Below are 22,572 nucleotides of genomic sequence, written 5' to 3' on the forward strand. Positions count from 1 at the left end.
CTACCTCTACGCAAGAAGCCATACCACTCTTGTACCACATCTTCTAATCGAAAAAACAGCTAGCTCAACTGATCTGGTACTAGAACATCCCAAGGCATTACAAATTTTTTTCATCTTGTCTAAGAAAACCTAAGGTTTCTTCGATGCATCAGACACTGTAAATGATAGAGGCTTAAGCTTCAGGAAGTCAGGAAGTGAAACTTTTACATGACGCCTCTTAACCTTTAGATGTTGGCAATCAGCCTGTCCTTGTGAACTAGGGGACATTTGTGCTACATGCCTCCCCTCTACTATTCTCTATATGTCGTCCATATGGGTTGCGATCATCTCCACAACTCTATTAACTCCCTGTAAACCTGCAGCCAAGTCCTCAATGGTAATGCCCCTTAGTTGGGTGTCTATCCACATCACCTAGAGACTGTTCCTCCTCATGTCTACTCACATGCGTATTTGCCATCACCGACCTAGGGGCCCCACCACGTCTACCTCACCCTTTAGGGGTGGATGCCCGTGACTTAATCGTTGTCTCATTATGAGCATCTTGCTCCCCTGTCCTTCTCGAAGTGGCTCGTGTCTTAGGCGATATTTTTACCTAGACAAGGGCAAACACCTGTTATTAAACACATTTTATAATCATTCCTAAAGGAAAAGGTGGTTTCTAGAATAGGCAATCTATGTGATCTTTTAGTTGTGAAATGTGCTGCGGTTCACAATTCACAACTGAAGTTTTCACATAAAGACCCGATACTCCGTTTAACCTAATAAAAAGACATCCTAGGACCTAAACAACCTAGGGCTCTGATATTAACTTTGTCACAACCCAATTTTTAAGCCATGATCGGTGCATGGGCCCAATGGGCACAGCCCACTAAGCCCAAGTAAGCCTCTTTATGTAGTCTTGTCCATCATTTCATCCATCAATCCTAAAGTCACATTTCGTAATACTCAACTATAAGTGCTTTAATAATGTTCTATGATAATCAAATACTTGCATTTGTATAAACCCAAAATAATGTCACCTATTGCCAACTCATAGTGACATCATCAATCAAAATGTATACATAGTGTTTATAACATGAATCTTAGTAATTTACATCATGTATACGTATACACAAGCAAAAGACTCTTGTCTACCAGCAGAGTTACTTTGGGTGAAGGTACAGCTACTGAATGCCATGGCACCTACCAAAAGGTGAGTGTAAATGGACACTTCAATCTAGGTCCCAACTACCTTTGAATCTGAAAAACATGAAGTTGAAAAGAGTAAGTATGAATCTAGTGAGTGAACATAAGAAGGGAACAAGCAAATGATAAGGAAGATTTAGAAATCATGATGCACTTGTGCTAAAAACAATGCAATTTAGTTTAATTTCTTATAAAACCCCTCGATTCAACCTTTGGTTATTTAACCCCTTAGTGTTGAAAGATCCATGATCAACAATGAAGTTGAAAAGTGAAAAACTACAGTAGAAATCCAAGTGAGACGTGAGTTTTTCGCTACAATGAGAATGCAATTTTGCTACAGCAAAAATCAGGGCAAGCATTTAAGCTGTCCACTTGAAAGTTTCTCGCCACAACAAGAATGCATTTTCGCTGCAGCGAAAACTAGGGCTAAGTCAAGCCCCAAAGCACCGAAGAGTTTCTCGCCACAGTGAGAATGCTATTTCGTTATAGCGAGAAATAGGGCAATGAAGTTAAAAGGATTCTTGTTACAACAAAAATCCATTCTTGCTGCAATGAAAATCAATTTGGAAGCATTTTACAATCTCAACATTCAACATTCAATGCAATCACATAATATTTTCCCTAACTTATCTATGGTATGTGTAAACATGTATACAACTATCGGCTCACCAACTCATGTGCACTCGCACACCGCATATAGCTGAAATCATCATGTGCATTCCCATACCGCACAAGACAGTATCATCATGTACTCTCCCACACCAATCATCACCGGCATGTGCACTCCCACACCGCATACACTCGGTTCTAATTATCACACAACATTATTGTTCAAGGCATAACATACATATCATCATAATATAGGAACACATGAATTCATTACTTTACACACTTCACAACATAAAAACATTTCATCAAGGGCTTGTTCCCATGCATATTTTTTTAAAGAAAAGACGAATAAAATATTTCAAGTGACTCAATCAAACACAAATGCATTTATCCCAAAACATTTTAATGCCAGTTCACTCACTTGTCTTTGTTGATTCTTTAATAGACTCCAACTTCCACTAATGCTCCAAGTGGAGATGTGGAGTCTTGTTGGAACCTATCACACACAATAGCATCACAACTAACTCAATTTACATGAACATTATTTCAAAAGCTATTTCCTAAATCAAACTTTACTAGTTATTCGTAACTAGTTTCCAATTACCATTTGACTAGTCATTTATTTGTACTCTTCTAGTCACGCTAGGAATAAATAAACAACCCTCAACAATAAAACAGCCCACAACTCTAATTATTGGCCATCATCAACAACTTAAAAATCAGCCCTAACTCACTACTCACCTTGGTGGTTTTGTAGTTGAATTCCTTTTTCAAGAGTTTCTTTCAAGCTATTATGGAAAGTCTTTCTCTCTCTTTTTTTCTCTCTCTAAAATGTCCAGCTAGTGAGAGAAAGTACTGAGGAAAGACAATTGAGGGCTCTTGAGGTGACAGAGTGAAAGAACACGAAATATCCTATGAAAAAGTGTATATAAAAAAAACATAAGGTTTGGAGTTTCTATGAGAAAGTCATGGAGATTTCAAGGATGGCTTCCATGGAAGATGGAAAGCTGGAAATGGGAAGGAGAAATGGGAAGAAGAAGAAGAAGCTGTTGGAAGTGAGGAGAATGTGCTGGAAAAATGAGATATTTATGACTAGGGTTGACTAAAGTTTCACATATTTACAAAAATGTCATTGCATAGTTGACTTTGCCTTCTTCTTTCCTTTGGTTCAAACTTTTTATTCTTTTGACACTGAGAAAAAGTCCACAATAGATTAGAGGTACTCGAATTCATGAAAACTTAGAAATTTATACCTGAGACCTAAAAAGACCATTTTACCCCTATGTGGAATTATCATTATTTTTATTTTCTTCGTTTATTTCATTATTATATGCATCATTCATTTATTCCTTAGGCCTACTTAAACCTTAATAATATTAAAAAAACCCACTTCTAGGAACTCACCAAAAAAATGATAGAACTACCCCTAATCCACGTCATCATGTCTACCTCTGCTACACGTCTATGAATGTCGAGGTTTCACAAAGTTGTTCTTTTTTACTTTAGCACACCTACAAGAGACTTTCTCATTTGATTGTTGGTATCCAAATTGCTTTGGATCCTTGAAGGTTAGTCTCATTACATAAAGTTTCTTTTGGAACCCACGCTAGTCTAATCCAATAAGATAAACTTTTTCTAATTGGACAACATGAATAATGGCCATAAAATTAACAATGATTGCATTTTTCAATCTAGAAAAGGAGGGATTCATGAAAACTTTCTGTTTTTCATTTGTCAAATCTTCAAGCTTCATTTTCACATCTAAAATTTCCTTCTCTAAAAAATCAATTTTCTTTTAGCAAGCTTCAAAATTAATTTTCAATTTTTCATTTTATTTTTCCAAATCATCTTTTGCCTTCAACAAAAATTAATTTTCAACACTAAGTTTTAAAATCATTTTCTTGTATTTCAAATTCACGTTCTCAAATTCACAAGCTAATTCTTCAAAGGCATCTTGCAATTCACCAAATGAATAGGAAATGGATTCACAAGATGAGGAGTTTACCTTAAGCCCTTTAAGAGCCAAGAAGCATGATTCAGATTGGATTGAGGATTGAATTTCACTTGATTCCTCATCTTACCTTGTCATTTGTTGTGCATTAACTTTCACAAGGCTTTTCTTGTAATTTCTCCTCTTTTTTTGTTTTCGCATACAACTTTTCCTATTTTTCCCAAATCTCCTCAGCACTTTCACACTTTGAAACTCTCTTGTAATCATTAACATCAAGTGCACAAAGAAAAGTATGCAAACCCTTGGCATTGAGTTGTACCATATCCATGTCACTTGTATCCCATTCTCTTTCTTCCATGGTTGGCTTCTATGGATGATAGCACTATTATATAGAGTTATTTTGTCATATTTTAGAGGCTTAAGTAGCTAAGTTTTTGAGATTTTAGGTTTGGAATTTATTTATTTTTGTTATTTTTCTTAATTTGGCTTAATACATGTTGAGTAGTTTAGTTTAAGTTATTTTATTTTAATTTTATGTTATTTTGCTTTAAATTACTTTAAGTTTTATTTTTTTTTTACTCTTCCATTATTTTTGTAGGAAGTTTGATGAAAAGACTTAGTTGATGAAAATCCATGCAAGTATGCTGATGGCTTCATTTATACATGATGTTGTATTTTGAGCATACATTGAGCTAAAGTAGTCCAATTAACCTGATTCTTAGGCCATTGGAAAGCTAGGAGATAGTGATACAAGTTTTATGTTTTCCATGTCACCCCATTTGGATCAGCCCAAGGTGACAATTGTGTTCGAAGAGGCTAGACTACTACAATTCTGCACAGGGTAACATAAGAAATAAAGGTTGCTACTCTAAGACTCAACAGGGCATCGTAATAGGAGTCGAGAGCATAATATCGTAACACTGGGAAATGGAGGCTGTGGCAAGAATGAGCATCATACAATCATCCAAGAGCATGGCACTGCAGAGCCGAGGAAGGTAAGGCAGTGTTGCCAAACAAGTTTCCAAAATATGCATTTTCGGGATTTTTAAAACTAGGGCTTGTGAGGACTATTTAAAGGGGCATTTTTTTAGAGGTTTTTAATAGAAGATGGCAAGAAAATATTTTGGAGAAAAAGAGTTAAAAACAAAGCAAGAAAACGAGAGAATTTGAGAGAAAATTGAGATTCAAAAGCTTCAAACTATTAGTTTTTCTCTTTACTTTTGTTTTTCTTTTATTTTCTTTGACTTGGATTAATGGTTAATTTTCTTTGGATGATGTCTTTAGTTAATGCTATAAGCTAATTTACTTTTTCTAGGATTATGATGGAACTCAATAGGTAATTGGAATGCTTTATCTCTCTTTTGCATATTTACAATGGAATATGAGTTGTTTATTCTAATTCTATGTTTAATGCTTCTAATTGCTTGATCACAAATTAGATTGATATGGATATCTAACTATAACTTGATGAAGGGAGTTTAGATTAGGCCATGATGGAATAGCATGTGTTCTTAATCACTTAGTTGATTAGGTGATTTGATTTGCATACAAGATAGACATATACCTATGTGTCACATATAGCCAGGATTAGAGCAGAAACTTAATGAATCTGTCTTCAATTAAATTTACATAGACATATAGTAAATTAATTAGGATAGATATTTTTATGAGCACCTCAACAAAGAGTTGTAAATAGCTTGGGACTCTAAGTTAGCAACTTAGTCCATTGAATTAAATCTAAAGAAAGAAAAAGGATTCAGATGAAGTGTTAAGGGATATCATAATCCTAGTCTTTTAATTAAGTGTTTCTCTAGTAATTTTTTCCTTTCAATTATTAGTTTTAATTTGTTAGATTAATTTAGCTATTAAAAAATCTTTTAATTTTGATTACTTGGATAAAATTAGTTTGCTACAATTTTAGTACTTACCTTAAGTTGGTGCAATTCTCTATGGGATTCAACACTTTACGTACTTCTATGTTACTTGTTACGATACGTGCACTTGTATGAAGAAAATCAACAATAAGTTTTTAGTGCCATTGTTGGGGAATTGTTATTCCTATTTTTTGCTAATATTAATAAATAAAAAAACTAGTCTTAATTCAAGTCTTGTTTTTCTTTATTTCAGGTACTTTTAGTCATTGTATGCGAAGAATAATAAGTTTGGAGATTTTACCTTTTGATCCAGAAATTGAGAAAACTTTTCAAAGACTTCGAAAAGAAAATTTACAAACTTAAACTCACATAAAACCAATGGCTGAACAAGGGGGTAGCAAATTCAAGGGTAATTAGTGGGGGATAATAAATCTTAGAGAGATTATGTTATGTTGTTCTATGAGTGCAAGGACTACAGTCGAGCAATCGAAGGCCAACTATCCAAGCTAACAACTTTGAAATAAAGTCAGCTATCATCCAAATGATCCACACTTTAGTACAATTTGGGGGTTTACCTAATGATGACATAAATGCTCACATTTCAAATTTTCTAAAGATCTACGATACCTTCAAGCACAATGGAGTGACAGATGATGCTAATAGACTTTAATTTTTCCCTTTTTCATTATCGGACAAGGTGAAGATTTGGTTGAATTCTCTTCTTATAGGCTCCATCACAACTTAGGCTGATTTAGCTCAGAAGTTCTTAGCCAAGTTCTTTTCTCTAGCCATGACAACAAAGATGAGGAATGATATTACTTCTTTCATGCAACTCGACTCTAAATCATTGTATGAGGCCTAGCAGAGGTACAAGGATTTACTTCAGTGCTGCCCTCATATAGTCTACCAAAGTGCCTTCAAGTACAAACATTTTGTAATGGTTTGACTAGTCATATTCGAACTACTATTGATGTAGCAATTGAAAGAGCTCTCTTAGCTAAGTCTATTAATGAGGTGTAGGATTTGTTGGAAGAAATGGCATCAAATAACTATTAGTGGTCATCTAAGAGAGCAATGCTTAGAAAAGTAGCGGTGTTCATGAACTAAATGCTATCAATGAATTAATAGCGCGGGTAGCTGCCCTTACTAAAATATTTGATTCTTTTGGAGTTCAATTAGTTCATTCATCTACCTTTCAAAAAAACAATTAGTTCATTTATCTCAGAGTTCATTTTTTGATTATTATGGAAATAGGCAGGCCAGTAATCAGTGTTCAGTTAGTTCAAAATTAGTTCAATTTGTGGGGAATAAACAACAGAATAACCCTTTCTCCAACACGTACAATCTTGGGTGGAAGAACCATCCAAACTTGTCTTGGGGTAATAATCAAAGGTCTTCTTCAGCTACAAGGCCTAATATACCTATTCATTTTCAATAGCAAGCAAGGCCTTCTATGTCAGAAAATAAAACCATTTATGGAGGAGTTGCTGATGTAGTACATGGCCAAGACTGACTCCTTCATTCATAGTTAGGCAGCCTCACTAAGAGACCTTGAGACTTAAGTTGGGCAACTTGCCAACACCATTGACAATAGGTCTCAAGGTACCTTACCTAGTGACACAAAAGCTAATCTTAAAAGGGAGGGTAAGGAACATATTAAAGCTATTACTCTTAGGAGTATGAAGGAGGTTGGTATTAGTAGCAAGCAAATTGAACATCAAGATAAGTCTTTTGAGAATGGAAAAGTGATTGAGAATACTATCAAGCAAGTTCAAGAAATAAAGCGAAGGAAAAGCCACCGCCACCATTTTTTCCTCAGCATTTCCAAAACCAAAACTTGGACCGTTAATTTCAAAAATTTTTAAAGATGTTTAAGAAGCTTCACATCAACATACCTTTTGTAAAAGCTTTAAAGCAAATGCCTACTTATGTGAAGTTTCCAAAAGACATTTTAACCAAGAAAAGAAGATCAGGTGAGTATAAGACAATGGCACTCACTGAAGAGTGCAATGCAATCATTCAAAACAAGTTTCCTAAAAAACTTAAGGATCCTGTCAGCTTCACCATTTCATGCGTTATTGGTTTGTCATTTTTCACCAAGGCTTTGAGTGACTTAGGAGCTAGTATTAACTTGATGTCATTGTCAATTTATAAGAAGCTAGGTTTAGGGGAAATTAAGCCCACCACTATGACATTACAACTTGCTGACCAAACCTTCACATATTTGAGAGTTATTATTGAAGATGTGCTAGTGAAAGTTGACAAGTTCATTTTTTTGACCGATTTCATTATTCTCAATATGGAGGAGGATAGAGAAATCTCAATCTTCTTGGGGAGACTTTTTTTTCGCACTGTTAGAGCACTCATTAATGTGGTGAAAAGCGAGCTTACCTTGAAAGTGCAATGCAATCATTCAAAACAAATTTCCTAAAAAACTTAAGGATCTTGTCAGCTTTACCATTCCATGCAATATTGGTGCGTTATTTTTCACCAAAACTTTAAGTGACTTGGGAGCCAATATTAACTTGATGTCACTGTCAATTTATAAGAAGCTGGGTTTAGGGGAAATAAAGCCTACCACCATGATATTACAACTTGCTGAACGAACCCTCACATATCTAAAAGGTATTGTTGAAGATGTGCTAGTGAAAGTTGACAAGTTCATTTTTTCGACCGATTTCATTATTCTTAATATGGAGGAGGATAGAGAAATCCCAATCATCTTGGGGGGACCTTTTGTAACACCTCGTACCCCCGTATAGTAGTCAACATAACCGTATCAATAAGATGAAGGGCTAATTGATGTAGATTTAAGTGTCAAAAAACGATGACTGGTGAAAGAAATATTCTAAAGTAAAATATTTTACATCCGAGAAAATAACAATTAAATAATAATATTTTTATTGAGGATGAATTAGTGAGATAGAAAGTGATTCGAAAGTGAATCAAGGCATAATAAGATATTTTAGGTTCCAACGAGATAAGTGAAAAATCTTAGAATAAAATAATATTTTTATTAATAAAATAATATTAAAATATTAATATTTTATTTGATGTTGAAATTAGTCATGAAGGACGAGTATATGGTCAATCTAAGTGGGGGAGAAAAAGAACGAGGGAAATTCAGAGAAAAACGACGTTAGTGGGGCTCGCGTGTCTTTATTAAATAAAGCTAGCACGGGTAAATATATATTTACATATTATGGTAATACTGCGTTGAAGTGCAAACTTTATATTTTATTGTACAAGTGTAGAGGGAGAAAAATAGAAGAAATTGGAATTAAAGGATTGTTGGGAGGACTAAATTAAAAAGGGGAGAAACATGGAGGGCTAAATGGTAATTTTTCCATTAACTTGGTCGAAGCTTCCAAAAAAAGCTTTGACTCTTTCTTCTTTCTCCATGGCTACTCCTTATCTCCCCAAAAGGCATTTTTCTTTTTCATATTCTTCCCCCAACATCGTTTTCCTCTCTTCACCACGAAAATCAAAATTTTTCATTTTCTTTTCCTTTCCTTTCTTTCCTTACTTCTTCATTCTCCTATCTTCTTGTTCACTAAATCCACCATCCTCCACCCCATTCTCATGGCAAATGGACTTTCGCAGAGAGAAAAGAAAAAAATTTATTTTTCTTTTTTTTCTTCATTTTGCATTATACACTACTTTCATCACTACCTAATCTATTTAGCTTCAGATCTGCATTTTTAAAGCCAAAAGGTATACATTTTCAACTCTTGGATTTTAATATTTATGGTTTATATTTTCAGATTTTATTTCCTAATTTTCTTCAAATTTCCTTTCTTGGAAATATTAGGTTTCTATTGATCTGTATACCTCCAAGCTCATCCAGGTAAAGAAACTTTATATTGAAATAGTTGGTCCAATGGGTTTGTGAATTACAGTAGAATTTTAGGTTAAATGTTAGGTTATAGTGTATATTTATTAGAATTTTTAAATTCAAATTTATGACATAATTGAGGTTGTTATGGTTTATTGGTAAATATACGTTTTAATGATACTTCAAGACTTACTTGGATTAGGATCTTGTGGGTGCTAGTCTTGTAGGTGCCATTATTAAGGTGAGTGAACTTGCATTTAATATGTTTTGAACAAATGTGCATGCGTTTGAATAAAGTATTTGAAAATTCTTGGTTGACTTTTTTTAAGAAAATTATGCGTAGGAACAGGCCTTTGACAAGTGATTCTTCTATGTTGTTAAATGTAGAATGCAATGAATTACGTGTTTGAAATACTATGTTGAATTGCCCATTAAATTGTGGTGTGTGATGCATTGGAAATCTTGAGATGTTCTAAACTAGTGGCAATACGATTAATATTATTTTCCTTGAACGTCTAGACTGTGCAACCATGTCTATGATTAATAAAATAATGAATTATGTGGAATGTATTATTATGTAAAGACTCTTGTTGCATGTTGTTATGTGTGCTATTTCTTGAAAGGTAATATTGAATGATAACTACAACCGTGCATGTGCGGTGTAGGAGTGCACATGATAGTGATGGTGGTGTGCGATGTGGGAGTGCACACGCTGATGATATATGCCATGTGCGGTGTGGGAGTGCACATGGTGATATGTGCCATGTGCAGTGTGGGACTACACATGATATTTGCCATGTGCGGTATGGGAGTGCACATGATGATATGTGCCATGTGCGGTGTGGGACTGAACATGATATTTGCCATGTGTGTTGTGGGAGTGCACATGATGATATGTGCCATGTGCGGTGTGGGACTGCACATGATATTTGCCATGTGGTGTGGGAGTGCACATGAGGACATTAGTTTGGGATTGACCTTGATGTATTTGATGTATGTTTGAAAATGTTTATATATATATATATATATATATATATATATACACATAATGTATATAGACATGAATTCTTATACGTATGCGCACCTGGCCTATAGAGTAAAGATGTTTGGAAGATGAAATGTGATTGAATTGAATATTGAAAGTTGATATTCTTAAATGTTTTAAAAATGAGTTAAAAGTCAACATGGCATCGAGTTTGTTTATGATATACAAATTACATTGTTTTAACACAAGTGCATCGTGTTTCCTAAAAATCTTCCGTATCTTTGCTTGTTCCCTTCCTATGTTCACTCGCTGGGTTTATACTCATTCTTTTCAACTTCATGTTTTAGTTTTCAGGTTTGAAGGTAGTTGGATTCCTAGGTTTAGGGGCTTCCTCATAGTCATCCTTCGATAGGTTTACTATGTCACTCGATGATAGTACCCACACCCAGAGTCACTTTGCTGCTAGTCAAGGGTTTGTTGTATATTTATATGTGATGGTTTAATGTAAATTGTGGGATTTGTTGTGAACTGTGTAAGTTTGGTCTGATTAACAATGTCATTTAGGGTTGATAATGATAACCCTATTTTAAGAATGGTATATACTTTGTTTTCACGATTAAATTTTGAAGGAGTTATTATTACAAATTATGAGTTTTAGATCTTAAAGAAAGAGAAATGATAGATGGACTACTAAACAAGTTTACACAGAAAGAGGCTTGCTTGGGTCTGGTAGGCTATGCCTATTGGGCCTATGTGTCTATCATGGCCTACGATTTGGACTGTGACAAAGTTGGTATTAGAGCTTTAGGTTTGGGTTGAGTCTTAAGGATTCTTGTGTCTGTTAGCAGAGTTGTTGGAGTCTATGTAGAGTCTCATCCTTGGATTGTGGGTGTGCAACACAAGCTAAGGATGGGAGGCTACATAGGCCTTTAATTCATTAGAAAACTTACCTATTCCTATATTGTATAAATGACTAAGTAATTGATGCTTGGTTGTGTACAGGTTTAGAGGTGTGCTTGTTACACATGCCATGTCTAGGAGCAACGGTAGTTAGAATGCCCCTCATAGTATTAGCGAGGGATCGCTAAATTCCATTACTAAAAGCTAGTGGCTCCCTAATCTAGGTAGTTACGAAAGTGGCCAGTCTCGGATTCCTATTGGATGGATTTCACTGGGATTGGAAATAATGTTTCGTAGTAGAGAAAGCCTCAAAATTAGCGAAAGTCTTGAAAGTGAGGAAAGCCTTGATATTTGGGAAGGTGTGAAAAAATTTCTTGAGGAAAAGTCTAAGGAGAAGATGAAAGAAATAGTTGTAAAGGGAGGTTATCGTCCAAGAAAGGTGTCAGCTATTCGGGACTTCCTTCCTTTCATGGGGAGAGGTGTCACAACTCTCGACTTCGAAAAAGATGTGGGGAAACAACAAGAAGAGAATAAGGAAAAAGTGTTGGTCCCAATTATATGTGCTGGAGGGGGGGTGAATAGCATAAATCGGCTCTTGACAAGATGAGAAACTAATTTTTAGAACAAAGAAAATAAAAATAGAGTAAACAATGCACAGCAATTTAGAGTGGTTCGATCCAAGACCTACATCCACTACCTTGATTGTCCAACCAAGGATTTTCCCACAACTTCACTAAGAATTGGTGAAATTCACAAGCTTTCACCAAGCTTTACAATGGCTTTTACCAGGCTCAGCCAAAACCTTTTACACTAGTTTTTCACTGGCTCAACTAAAACCCAAAAGTGGTTTTCCAAGGCTTAACCACAACCTACAACAATCAAGCTATCCCAAGCTTGAATAACCCCTTAGAGTGACCTCCTCAATCTAAGAATACAAGAAAGGTAGTAAAAGAAAGTACCTATGATCACTGGTTAATCTGAGTGGTACAAGATTGAGTGCTAAATACAAATGCAAAGAGTAGGCGTTTAAGTGCAAACAAGTGCAGTGAAGCTTTTCTTGTTTTTCTATTTTCTATAGCTCAAATCTCATTTAAGGCTTCTCAAAAACATGTTTCTAATTGTTGGAAGACCCTTTTTGTCACGACCCGGTACCTCCCTCGGGCCCATGACAACCGTCACGACGTCCCGATTTACACTCATTACCCGAAATGCGAATCAAAACCCCGCAAGGCTTACGTATCAATTTCTTGCCTTTCCTGTGAGCAATCGTTGTTAAACATTCCGTTTTAAACAATTACCAGTCGTTTTCGGCTCAAGTAAATCAAAAAATAAAATTATTTTAAAAGGATTTATAAACAAATATTACTATTCAAAATATTGATTAAAATATAACATTTTTATAGTAAACAATATTTATAGAAACACGTGTAAGTAAACTAAATTCATACATACAATAATTTACAAAGTTATAATGTACAATAATAATTACAATGACAAGTGGCCCATAAATACACCAAGTGTTGGTGATAGTAACCTATTGTTTGTGAGATAGAGAGGTCAACTGGAATCCTCGACAAAATCGGGTATCTACAAGCTACCACAGGCCTGAAATATTTGGAAAGGAGGTGGGTGAGATTTTGCAATCCCAATGAGTAAACAGACATTATTATAAATATCTAAGGGCGAGTAAAATTGAGGCTAGTTTAAACAACAAATCACAAACCATTTCATAAGGTTTTCAATTTATTTCTTAAACCATAAAATATTTGTAATTTACCAAAATAGTTGTTAAGGCTTATGACTTTTATTAGAAACAGGGCTCAAGCCAAAAACTAATCCTCGGGGATACCTTAGGCGAGGCATCTAACTGAGTCCGCCAAGGTTGTTAAGATATTTACATGTTAAACACATGTTAGTTTTGAAAACAAGCCGTTCCTTGGCCTTGGCCGAGTTACACATTCACGTGGGGGTTCGACGTGAAGTGAGCTCTAACACTACCCCGGGAGTTACCCTCCTCGCCTCTACAACTGGAGTAACTATATAACTGGGTTTACCGTGCCCCTCTAATAGGTAGTCCACGGAAACCCGTCACGGCAGTGACTAAACCCACCAATTTTAATAAAATTTCGACAATATAACGTGGCTTTTATTTATTTACCTAGCCTGCATCGTAAAAGACAGCTTACATAAATTCCCAATGCAATTATAAAATATAGCCACATATACTCATATATCATAAGCCATTCATAGGAAAATATATTTTTTAAGACAATTGGCAGCCTCCCATTTACTCAATTTCATAACCAAAAGTTTCTTATTTCAGATAATCAACACAATATATTTATTTGTCACATTTATTTCTAAAACATTAAAAGTCCCATTTTAATCTCATTTTCATTTCATAAAATACCTAAAGAGCATTTAAAAATAAACTCTAGATAATTTACAATAATCATAGGTTTACTCACCATTTGTACAAATTAAATGCTTTCTAGGTGCCCCGATCACTATTCGTCGAGTACGACTTCCTTACCTTTACCGAAAGGCTCTCCTCCTAGACACATTGCAAAAATTACACAATTCACCACATTGATGCTAAATCACTATATAACTGACTTAAATCCTATGCTAATGCATGGGATGAAATGCAATAGCCTAAAACGGCTTAAACGCGATATTAACCTATTTTTGCCACTTTACCCGATAAATTGCTAACGTCCTCCATTTAAACTCCAAATTAATTTTTTTCAGTTTCTATACCTCAATTGCACCCAAATTGACTTAATGTCTCTCAGTGTGGTGCAAATTATCAATCCTGATAGTAAATTATAAAAATACCCCTAGTGGGTAAAAATTCATATTTTTGCTTCGAAAATTCCCATTATTTTTCTAGGTTCATAATTCATCATTATTCATCATAATTCCTCAAATAAACATCAAGATCAGAGGCCAATATTCCCCTAGAAAATTCTGCATAATGGGTTTCAATGGGAGAAAATTATTTCTCTAGCTTATTTTTGCTATATTTCAATATAACCTAACTAAAATCACTTAATCCAATTAAAATCAACCAAAACTCAAGCTCAAAACTCATCCATGGAGGTTTGGCCAGCATGGGTGTCCATACCCACCTTCTAATTTTGCATGGAAATGAGAAAAAAATGCATGGGTAGTGAAAATCACAAGGAAAATCAATGAAATTTACCTTTTTAAAGCTTGATTTCTTGATTTCTCTTGATTTTCCCCAAATTTTTCAGCTACGGTTCTTATTTCTTTTTCCCCTTTTCCCTCCTGGTTTGGACGGCTTGAAGAAGATGAGAATTCTGGAATTTTGACCTTTTTAAAGGCTAAAATAATATAATATTATTTTATTTATTTTTTTAATGTTTTATTAATTCCTTAAATTCTAGCCATCCATTTGTTTCAAAATTTTCACCATATACTTGTCCCACATATCCATAGCTTAGATAAAATTCTCAGACTTATCCAAAGTCTTGGTGGAGTAATTTTTGAAATTTACACTTTTGCCCCCGTAAAAGTCAAAAATTACATTTTTGCCCCAAGAACTGAAAAATTGCTCATAGACATATTTTTCAACCCTTATACTCATACCATTCTCCAATTTGTCAAATTTGATCTAAATTCTCTCAAAATCTCAAATTTTGTCCGCGGGTGGTAAAATTACGATTTTGCCCCTACACTCCAGAAATCACCGAAATTAAACTTTTCTCACTTCGTATCATTAAATTATACTCCAAATAGTTAATCTTGGTAAAAAATTTCACTCCATGATCAAATTATTATCTTAGGTGGCAAAATAACGATTTTGCCCCTAAACATCAAAATTTTTAATTGTTTCCCAAATGAACCCTCGAACTCCAAACAATCATTTTTAGTCATTCCTAGACTGTAAAATATTAAATTTCATCCTACGATTCCTATTTGAACTAGTTCGAGGTTAAATCAACTCAAGTGTACCGTTAGGTACAATACCGGGTTTCATCTATTCTTAGGGACTTTCCTAGCGTAATAACATGCTACTCAGTGCATGTATGTCATGACATATGTTGATAGGGTCTAGTTTTACACTTTTATACTTGGAGATGCAACTCTTATGGCAGTTTGGCAGTTTATGGTTGTTAGAAACAGTTGAGGATGAGTTCTAGCCATTAATCTATCTTGTAGTGCTCTGGATCAAATTGCAGACATAGAGCTCTTAGTCGACTGACTTGGTTGACTAAGTTAATTCTATTTCTGGTTTGTAGATCTTGGCAGAGAGCAGTTAGTCGACTAAGTTGATTCTGTTTCTCAAACTATTCAGCTCTTCATTTTTATATAAAATAATATTTTATTCAATAAAATAATATTAAAATATTAATATTTTATATGCTGTCAGAATTAGTCATGAAAAATAAAATATGACTAATTTAAGTGGGGGAGAAAAAGTAAAGAAGAATTTTGAAGGAAAACGACGATAATTGTATCAGCGTGATTTTATTAAATCGAGCTAACGTGGGTAAGTAGATATTTAAATATTATGGTGGCACCGCGTTGAAATACGATCTCGATATTTTGATTATACACGTATAAGAAAAGGAAGATAGAAGGATATTGGAATTTTTACACTTGTCGGAAGAATTAATTTTAAAATATGAAAATTTGAGGGAGGTGTGTTAAATAAAATGAAGTTAAGGCATAATATGTAAATTTTATTGTTTTGAAGAAATAAAAATAAAATGAAAATCAAATGGATGATAAAATAATGAAGAAAAGATGTTGAAAAGTCAAACAATATTTTTATATGTACATGAGTCAAGAATGGAATGAGGACAAAAACAAAAGAAAGGAATAAAGATGGAATGGGGGGCCGACCACAAAAATAAAAGAAATAAAGAAATAAAGACAAAAAAAAAGCAAAGAAAACAAAATAGAAGAATGTAGAAATGATGGTGGGGCCGGCCATGTGAGATGAAAGAAATGAAAAAGAGATAAAAGAGAAAAAGGAGAGGAAGTTAGTTGAGAGTGGGAGAAGAAAAATAAAGGAAAGAACCAAAAGCCGAGCAAAAAAATGGAAAGAAGAACCACGGGAGAGGAAGGAAAAAGAGAGCTTTTGCCGTAATTTTTGGAGGAAGAAGAAAGCTAAAAAATTTGTGAGGTAAGAAGCTGATTTTTGCTGCACTTTGAGAGAGCAAATTCAGTGCTTTTTGGAGGGATTTTGGTGCTGAAAATTCAAGATTTTTGTTGCTGAATTTTGAGGTTATGTTGTTGGAAATTTTTGGAGATTTTTGCTGCCATTGAAGGACAACTTTGGCTGCTAAAAATTTAAGCTGTTTGTTGGTAGTTTGTACAGGAAAATTGGACAATTTTGTGCTGTCAAAATTGAGAAGTTTTGTTGCTGGAAATTTGAGCTGGAAATCTACTGATTTTAGAGCAGAAATTGGCAGCAAGAAGGGTGAGAAAACGAGCCTTTTGGTGATCGGTTTTGAGAGGAAAGGAAGAGAGGAAGCCACGGTGGTGAAGGGAGTGACGGGCTGGAAAGGAAAAAAAAAAGAAGAGACGTGGAAGAGAGACAAAGAAAGAAATAGAAAATAAGTGGGCATGGCCCAACAAGAAATAAAAATAAATGGGCTTAGCCCAAATAGAAAAAATGGAGAAGCCCATGGAGAGGGCCCAATGGTATGTTAATGTTATATTTTAAGGTTTATGGGTAGTTTAATATTGTGCATATTTTGGATGAAAAATATGCAAGTTGCTTAAGGAATTTGTAATTAAGTTGCTACCCATACAAATGTGTGATTAAGTATACTGAGTTTAAATTGTTGCTAGGAAAGTTTATCGTGGAGGCGTGCCGAACGAAGTATGTGATCGACAAATAGGAATAATTATATACGCGTACGAATCAATAGTAAAGTAATATCCCACTATTATGAGGTGAATAGGGGGTGTCAATTTTAAAATTTCTATATATATATACATGTAGGTATATTTTACGTGAAGTGCAAAATTTATGGAAAGCATGCATTGATAGAATTTTAAGGAATTGCGGGTGTAAATTTGTCACGATCTGATACTCCCTTCGAGCTCGTGATAACCGTCCCGATGTTCAGATCGATACTCATTACCCGGAATGTCAACTAGAACCCCACAAGGCTTTAATATCAGTTTCTCATTTCCCCTGTGAGTAACCGTTATCAAATATCATGTTCTAAAAATTTTAAGCTATTTCCAACTTAAATCAATAAAAAAATAATTTCTGTCTCACAGGGGCGTTTTGGTCATTTTTCTCCAAAAATTTTGAAACCAGCTAAAAATGTAGTATGCGAGTATAAAACACATAATTCATAATCAAAAATAAGTTTAAACGTTTAAAACTTTCATTTAAAATGAAATTATGACTATTTGAAAATAATAAAAATATTCAATAAAATATTCTATTTTCTTATAAAATAATATTTATAAAGTTACCGGTAAATAATTTTTGTAGCATAAAAGCTAAATAAATTCATACATACTGTAATACAAATAACCAAAGTATAAAATTTAATTTATAGTGACACATGGGCCCACGAACGACCAATAGTATCAAAAGCGGTAAACCTACAGTTTTTGAGGATGCAAGTCCAACTATAGCCCTCAACAAAGTGAGCTATCTATCGACTATTCTGAGCCTGAAATGGGTGGAAATGAGGGTGGTGAGATTATATAATCCCAGTGAGTAAACAAATATCATCTAAAATATCTAAAGCTGAGGAAATGGAGATAGATAAAATAGATTAGCATAAAAATGATTCACAGCATTTCAAACTCATTTTAATAAGATAAAATAGATTCACTTCACCTAAATAAACAATAAGGCTTATGATTTCTTGAAAAGTTTAGCTCATGCGAAAATCATTATCATACTCAGTTATCAGGGATACCTTGACTGAAGGCTATCCTAACTGAGTCCGCCAAGGCTGTTAAAAAGTCATGTACGCATAAATCATGTTTTTATTTTGAAAACATAGTCGTTCCTTGGTGTTGACTGAGTTCACCCTCACGTGGTGGTTTGGCGTGAAGTGAACTCTAAAGTGTTAACCTCAGGAGTTATCTATCCACGCCTCTCATACTGAGGTAAGAATATAATAGGGTTACTGTGCCCCTCTAATAGGCTAGTCCACGGAACCCGTCCACTGCAGCTACCAATTTATAACCCACCAATTCAATAAAATTCAACAGCATGACATGGCAATTATTTTATTTTACAGCCTCTCAAGGTAAATCAACAGTTCATACATTTTCAACACATTTACCAAATCTAGCCACTCATGCCCACATTATCATAACCCATTCAATTCAAACCATAATTTACAACACAACAATTAGTCTCCAATTACTCCATTTTCCAAAACCATCATTCAATTTCAAGACAATTTTATAAAATCATTTCATTTAATCACATTTTGCTTTTAAAACATAAAGATTTACCATTTAAACTCATTTTCCATAAAATCACAAAAATGAATTAAAATTCACTTCAAATAATCAAGATGATGATAATGTTACTCACTGTATCAGGAGTTTGAATTTTGGAGTACTTTGACTATTGATCCTCGAGTGCAATTTCTTTGCCCTTTTTCAGAGGGTTCACCACCTATACATAATATAAATTCAAGCAATTTACCACATTGGTGCTAAACCGTTATAAAACTAATCTAAACTCTATATGAATGCATGATATGGAACGCGAATTGTTCGGATTATTGTCTACATGCGGTGTTGGCCTAACTCGATCTATCACCCGATTAATTGGCTAATACGTCCAATTCAATTCCAAATAATTCCATTTCTCTCCCAATACTTCAAACCACCGAACACAAGTCAAATAATATAAAATTTAGCAAAACCATCCTCACATTTCTTATTGAGAATTTCGACCATGGTGAGTGCATCAACACTATGATTTTTCCTACTTGATTTTCTCACCATAATTCATCATTTTTGAACCAATTCACTTGAAATAAAATCAAATCCACCATCAACACTCTACAAGGAAGATTCGGCCAATGATGAACTCATGAGGAATGTGTGAATTTCAAGCTTAATTCTTACATTTAACACCATAAACAACTAAAAACATCCATATATCTTAAAAATCTATCTAAATCATCATCAAATTCTCTCTCCTAGGGTTTGATCAGCACGCTATCCTTCATGATATTTTATGATTCAACTATGGAAAATGCAAAATAATGCATAGGAAAGATAGATCACAAGCTAGAATTGAAAAATCTTACCTTTTGTCACTTGATTCTTTGAATTTTCACACTTTTCCTTGAATTTTTCCACCAGGGTTTTGTTCTTCTTCTTTTCTTCCCTTTTCTTCCTTTGGCTGGCCAAGAGAAATGAGTTGGGAGGGTTATGGGCTGATTTTTAAAGCCAAATAATAAATGGATGAAAATTTGACACATGTCACCATTCCATTGGCCCATGTGTCATACTTGCCCATTAAGCAATCTCTCTCCACCATATAAATTTCCTCAATTATCCATGGTAATATTGGGTGAAATCCATGTGCTGGACAAGTGTTTGGTGGTGTAAAATTACAATTTTAACCTTAGGTGGCAAAATGGCTATTTTACCCCTATGCTCGAAAAAATGTCGAAATTAAAAATTTTCACTTCTCAAACTTAAATTATACTCCAAATGATCAATCTTAGTAAAAAATTTCATCCAACACTCACATCTTAACCTCGGGTAGCGAAATGACCATTTTACCCCTATGTCATGAAAATTTCAATTTGACTCCAAATCGGTCCTCGAACTCCGAATCACCATTTTAAGTCATTCTGGGGTTTTTAAATTCTCAATTTCATCTTAAAATCTCTATTTGGACTAGTTCGAGGATTAATTCAACTTAATTGTACCATTTGGTACAATATCGTCCTGTAACGATTTTCGAGATACCTAAGTAAGCAAACATGCATTCTTATGTAGGAATGGCATAATAAACATATTGTAGAGCCGGGCTTAACAGTAGTAGCCCCCTTAAAATAAAATTTTGACCTCAAAATTTCATTTACTAAACTAAGAGAAAAGGTGGGGATATTGTTTCCTCATCTAATGCTCGACTTCTTATGTCCTCCCCTTTATAGGGAATTTTGATTTGTTCACCTCATTTACCTCTAATTCAACTCGAGTACTTCACTTATGTCTATTATTATCCTTTAAAATCAGATCAACAGTAAACTTTACAATTATGATCTCTTATATCGAGACACCAAACATGCTTCTATTACAGTCATTAAACTTGAACCATAACTTTATCTCAATCATACCAATTTCAATCGCATTTTATACTTCTTTAGGTATGCCAATCTCTATCTTATTACTTCATTCCATATCAAACTTCTTGACTTTCATTCATTTATTCCATCCTCATACAATATTGTGTAGTTTACAGTATCATTAACATGTCATACTCATTCTTATACATATCCTCAACATTAGGGAAGATTAATGGCTTCAATTATTTCCACATACTTCATGTTTACCTTGCATTTAGGAAATTTCAATCTTCTTAATCCTATTAGTCCATCTCATATGGCTTAATCGCACTATAGATTATAGTCCCTTAACTATTTCCCCAAAATTCCTTAGGTCGCCATAAATCGACTTTTGATAAGATTCTTGATCGTTACATTATCTATACAACTCATCAAATCTATTGAGTTCAAATCTCGAACCACTAAAACTATTCTTCATTTTAGTTGAGTACATCATTAACTCCACACATACGTATATACACACATTCAAATGTCCATATTCCTCATTATGTATAAGGGTTTCTGTTTTCAAATGCCTTCAGACTAATTTCTCTTTGTTCATTCCCATCCATAACCAAGATTCAATAGAATAATCTTCATAATTCATACAAATCTCATTATGCCTTTGCATAGTTCCACATCATTTACATACTTATACTCTCTTCTTATCATTTCCAATTATATGCTTAAGTTTCCTTATACTATATATCATTGCATCATAATGTCATCTCCATTGAATTATAATCTATTATGCGTGTATGCTATATAATCCCATTGATGCCTGAAAGATTTATCTTAACTTGATCATTGCATCTTATGCAATACCACAATTCCTAAGAGTCATCCTTATTCCTTGATTATCTTTCATGCCTCTTACAATATTGTGTCCTTATTGCATTCCGATATTGATTTGTCACTTAAGACTGAGACTTATTTGAATCATGTATGCCTCAAGCATTTTCGAATTCCAATTTTCCATAATATATTAGGAAAGTTCCATTATCTGAGTTCGTTATCAAGGTCAACTTCAACCATCTTTTGTTCCACTCTTTCATACGAATATAACATCATTCTTCCTTAACCAATTTACAGATTGTACTTGAAATTACAAGACTTGAAACTAGATTCTCCTCCAGTACTTTTCAATATTAATACTAATATCACTCTCAACTTACAGCTTCCTTTTTATGATCACATAACTTAGTGCTTGCTTTCACGAGATCCATTGCAGAACTTCTCTTGAGTATTTTCTTGGGGATATCTATCTTAAACTTATGTCTTACAACAAGTGATCACTTAACCCATAACTTAGCCATTTATGTGGCATCCCCTTCGGGGCCAACTCCAAGGTATTATTATGTCTGGATCCCCATCACTTGACTTACTCGAAACCACGCGCCTAAGGGGGGCACAATAAGCCTTGCAGGACCTTCTCGCCAAGTTTCGAACCCCAGACCTTTTGCTCCCCCCTAAAGAGAACGCCTTTAACCATTTCAACTTTAACTCATTCATATCGATACCTTGCAAAACCTTAAAACTCTAGTTAACAAAACTTAAAATCAAGTTCAATGACTTTAGGTCAACTCGTAAGTTCAACTTCACATCTGTCTGATTTTATTCATTCGTCCTAAACATGAAGTGTTCTTAGCACCGCGACACGATGGCTGTTGGAGTTTACTTAATCAATGTTATTCATCTATATTTAAGGTTACTACACTAAACATTCTCAACTGTTTGGTTTCCCTCCAAGTTTACGTCGTAATTTCCATAACCATTTTTATCCTCTTGTGTTTATCACATATAATAGGTAAAGTCGATATTTTCAAATTCATCTCATCCTATAACACTTGTCAACAATCAATAAATCCCACTTTAGAATACTCTTTCCATATTGTATAGTAACTTCACCATATAGTATCACGGCACTA

At 34.3% G+C, this 22,572-nt stretch overlaps 1 long non-coding RNA gene across 1 annotated transcript in view; it reads right to left on the reverse strand.

Annotated features, from left to right (window-relative positions):
• LOC108663393 overlaps positions 17,968–22,572 on the reverse strand; it is an 11,873-nt gene continuing 7,268 nt past the window's right edge. The window contains exons 3-4 of the long non-coding RNA XR_001929373.1: positions 18,889–18,972; positions 17,968–18,007 (exon numbers count right to left, since the gene is read on the reverse strand). This is a non-coding gene — a long non-coding RNA (uncharacterized LOC108663393). The remainder of the gene's footprint in view (positions 18,008–18,888; positions 18,973–22,572) is intronic.

This window comes from Theobroma cacao, chromosome 9, assembly GCF_000208745.1.
Source record: "Theobroma cacao cultivar B97-61/B2 chromosome 9, Criollo_cocoa_genome_V2, whole genome shotgun sequence".
In the NCBI taxonomy this organism is placed as follows: Eukaryota; Viridiplantae; Streptophyta; class Magnoliopsida; order Malvales; family Malvaceae; genus Theobroma; species Theobroma cacao.